The sequence below is a fragment of the Colletes latitarsis genome, unplaced genomic scaffold (genome assembly GCF_051014445.1).
Source record: "Colletes latitarsis isolate SP2378_abdomen unplaced genomic scaffold, iyColLati1 scaffold0018, whole genome shotgun sequence".
NCBI classification, from domain to species: domain Eukaryota; kingdom Metazoa; phylum Arthropoda; class Insecta; order Hymenoptera; family Colletidae; genus Colletes; species Colletes latitarsis.
Window position 1 is genome coordinate 1,574,917 of NW_027488369.1, and position 4,911 is coordinate 1,579,827.

Genomic DNA, 4,911 nt, shown 5'->3' on the forward strand with positions numbered 1-4,911 from the left:
TCAAAAATATTGATCGAAACCAGGTTTAATGGACTGTTTCAGAGTGGTACCACATTACTACGTGATCCAAACCAGAAAAAAACGCAGGATCTGTTTAACAAGTATGTGAAGTATGCGTAAGTATGAGTCTGATGAGGGCAAATCCCAGGCCTAACCTAGACATAACATACGTTATCCTCTCAAATATTGATCGAAACCAGGTTTAGTGGACAGTTTCAGTGTGGTACCACATTACTGCGTGATCCAAACCAGAAAAAACCCAGGATCTGTTCAACAAGTATGTGAAAAATGCGAAAGTATGACCCTGATGAGGGCAAATCCCATACCTATCCCAGACCTAACTTGCGTTGTCCTCTAAAATATTGATCGAAACCAGGTTTAATTGACCGTTTTAGTGTGGTACCACTTTACTACGTGATCCATAGCAGAAAAAACCCTCGATTAGGTTAACATGTATGTTAAAACTGCGAAAGTATGACCCTGATGAGGGCAAATCCCAGGCCTAACCTAGACCTAACATGCGTTATCCTCTAAAATATTTATCAAGACCAGGTTTAATTGAATGTTTCAGTGTGGTACCACATTACTACGTGATCCAAACCAGTAAAAACACTGGATCCGTTCAACAAGTATGTAAAGAATGCGAAAGTATGAGTCTGATGAGTGAAAATCCCAGGCCTGACCTAGACCTAACATGCGTTATCCTCAAAAATATTGATCGAAACCTGGTTTAATGGACTGTTTCAGTGTGGTACCACATTACTATGTGATCCAAACCAGAAAAAAACCCAGGATCTGTTCAACAAGTATGTGAAGTATGCGAAAGTATGAATCTGATGAGGGCTAGTCCCAGGCCTAACCTAGACATAACATGCATTATCCTCTAAAATATTGATCGAAACCTGGTTTAATGGACTGTTTCAGTGTGGTACCACATTACTATGTGATCCAAACCAGAAAAAACCCAGGATCTGTTCAAGAAGATTGTGAAAAACGCGAAAGTATGAGCCTGATGAGGGCGAATCCCAGACCTATCCCAGACCTAACTTGCGTTATCCTCTAAAATATTGATCGAAACCAGGTTTAATGGACTGTTTCAGTGTGGTACCACTTTACTACGTGATCCAAAGCAGAAAAAAACCCAGGATCTGTTCAACAAGTATGTGAAGTATGCGAAAGTATGAATCTGATGAGGGCTAGTCCCAGGCCTAACCTAGACATAACATGCATTATCCTCTAAAATATTGATCGAAACCTGGTTTAATGGACTGTTTCAGTGTGGTACCACATTACTATGTGATCCAAACCAGAAAAAACCCAGGATCTGTTCAAGAAGATTGTGAAAAACGCGAAAGTATGAGCCTGATGAGGGCGAATCCCAGACCTATCCCAGACCTAACTTGCGTTATCCTCTAAAATATTGATCGAAACCAGGTTTAATGGACTGTTTCAGTGTGGTACCACTTTACTACGTGATCCAAAGCAGAAAAAACCCTCGATCGGGTCAACATGTATGTTAAAACTGCGAAAGTATGACCATGATGAGGGCAAATACTTGACCTATCCCAGACCTAACATGCGTTATCCTCTAAATTATTCATCGAAACCAGGTTTAATGGACTGTTTCAGTGTGGTACCACATTACTACGTGATCCAAGCCAGAAAAAACCGAGGATCTGTTCAACAAGTATGTGAAAAACGCGAAAGTATGAGCCTGATGGGTGCGAATCCCAGACTTATCCCAGACCTAACTTGCGTTACCCTGTAAAATATTGATCGAAACCAGGTTTAATCGACTGTTTCAGTGTGGTACCACACTACTACGTGATACAAACCAGAAAAAACCCAGGATCTGTTCAACAAGTATGTGAAAAACGCGAAAGTATGAGCCTTATGAGGGCGAATCCCAGACCTATGCCACACCCAACATGCGTTATCCTCTAAAATATTGATCGAAACCAGGTTTAATTGACTGTTTCAGCGTGGTACCACATTACTACGTGACACAATCCAGAAACAGCCCTGGATCTAGCCATGAAGTATGAGAGATATGCGAAAGTATGAGCCTGCTGAGGGCAAATCCTAGACCTAACCCAAGCCTAACATGCGTTATCCTCTAAAATATTTATCAAGACCAGGTTTAATTGATTGTTTCAGTGTGGTCCCACATTACAACGTGATCCAAACCAGAAAAAACCCAGGATCCGTTCAACAAGTATGTGGAGAATGCGAAAGTATGAGTCTGATGAGTGAAAATCCCAGGCCTAACCTATACCTAACATGCGTTATCCTCAAAAATATTGATCGAAACCTGGTTTAATCGACTGTTTCAGTGTGGTACCACATTACTATGTGAACCAAACCAGAAAATAACCCAGGATCTGTTCAACGAGTATGTGAAGTGTGCGATAGTATGAGTCTGATGAGGGCAAATCCCATACCTATCCCAGACCTAACATGCGTTATCCTCTAAAATATTTATCAAGACCAGGTTTAAATGATTGTTTCAGTGTGGACCCACATTACTACGTGATCCAAACCAGAAAAAACCCAGTATCCGTTCAACAAGTATGTAAAGAATGCGAAAGTATGAGTCTGATGAGTGAAAATCCCAGGCCTGACCTAGACCTAACATGCGTTATCCTCAAAAATATTGATCGAAACCTGGTTTAATGGACTGTTTCAGTGTGGTACCACGCTACTACGTGATACAAACCAGACAAAACCCAGGATCTGTTCAACAAGTATGTGAAAAACGCGAAAGTATAAGCCTGATGAGGGCAAATCCCCAGACCTATCCCAGACATAACTCGCGTAATCCTCTAAAATATTGATGGAAACCAGGTTTAATTGTGTGTTTCAGTGTTGTACTACATTACTACGTGATCCAATCCAGAAATAGCCCAGGATCTAGCCTTCAAGTATGAGAAATATGCGAAAGAATGAGCCTGATGAGAGCAAATCCCAGACCTACCCTAGACCTAACTTGCGTTATCCTCTAAAATATTGATCGAAACCAGGTTTAATTGACTGCTTCAGTGTGGTACCACATTACTACGTGATCCAATCCAGAAATAGCCCAGGATCGAGCCATGAAGTATGAGAAATATGCGAAAGTATGAGCCTGATGAGGGCAAATCCTAGACCTAACCCAGACCTATCATGCGTTATCCTCAATAATATTGATCGAAACCAGGTTTAATGGGCTGTTTCAGTGTGGTACCACATTACTACGTGATCTAATCCAGAAATAGCCTAGGATCTAGCCATGAAGTATTAGAAATATGCGAAAGTATGAGTCTGATGAGGGCAAATCCCAGACCTATCCCAGACCTAACTTGCGTTATCCTCTAAAATATTGATCGAAACCAGGTTTAATTGACTGTTTCAGTGCGGTACCACACTACTACGTGATCCAAACCAGAAAAAAACCCAGGAGCCGTTCAACAAGTACGTGAAGAATGCGAAAGTATGTGTCTGATGAGGGCATATCCCAGGCCTAATCTAGACCTAACATGCGTTATCTTCTAAAATATTGATCGAAAGCAGGTTTAATCGACTGTTTCAGTGTGGTACCACATTACTATGTGATCCAAACCAGAAAATAACCCAGGATCTGTTCAACGAGTATGTGAAGTGTGCGAAAGTATGAGTCTGATGAGGGCAAATCCCATACCTATCCCAGACCTAACATGCGTTATCCTCTAAAATATTTATCAAGACCAGGTTTAATTGATTGTTTCAGTGTGGACCCACATTACTACGTGATCCAAACCAGAAAAAACCCAGTATCCGTTCAACAAGTATGTAAAGAATGCGAAAGTATGAGTCTGATGAGTGAAAATCCCAGGCCTGACCTAGACCTAACATGCGTTATCCTCAAAAATATTGATCGAAACCTGGTTTAATGGACTGTTTCAGTGTGGTACCACGCTACTACGTGATACAAACCAGAAAAAACCCAGGATCTGTTCAACAAGTATGTGAAAAACGCGAAAGTATGACCCTGATGAGTGCAAATCCCAGGCCGAACCTAGACCTAACTTGCGTTATCCTCTAAAATATTGATCGAAACCAGGTTTAATTCGCTGTTTCAGCGTGGTACCACATTACTACGTCATACAATCCAGAAACAGCCCAGGATCTAGCCATCAAGAATGAGAAATATGCGAAAGAATGAGCCTGATGAGAGCAAATCCCAGACCTAACCTAGACCTAACATGAATTATTCTCTAAAATATTGATCGAAACCAGGTTTAATCGACTGTTTCAGTGTGGTACCACATTACAATGTGATCCAAACCAGAAAATAACCCAGGATCTGTTCAACGAGTATGTGAAGAGTGCGAAAGTATGAGTCCGATGAGGTCAAATCCCAGACCTATTCCAGACCTAACTTGCGTTGTCCTCTAAGATATTGATGGAAACCAGGTTTAATTGACTGTTTCAGTGTTGTACTTCATTACTACGTGATGCAATCCAGAAAAAGCCCAGGATCTAGCCATCAAGTATGAGAAATATGCGAAAGAACGAGCCTGATGAGAGCAAATCCCAGACCTAACCTAGACCTAACATGAATTATTCTCTAAAATATTGATCGAAACCAGGTTTAATTGACTGTTTCAGTGTGGTCCCACATTACTACGTGATCCAAACCAGAAAATACCCAGGATCCGTTCAACAAGTATGTGAAGAATGCGAAAGTATGAGTCTGATGAGTGAAAATCCCAGGCCTAACCTAGACCTAACATGCGTTATCCTCTAAAATATTGATCGAAACCTGGTTTAATCGACTGTTTCAGTGTGGTACCACATTACTATGTGATCCAAACCAGAAAATAACCCAGGATCTGTTCAACGAGTATGTGAAGTGTGCGAAAGTATGAGTCTGATGAGGTCAAATCCCAGACC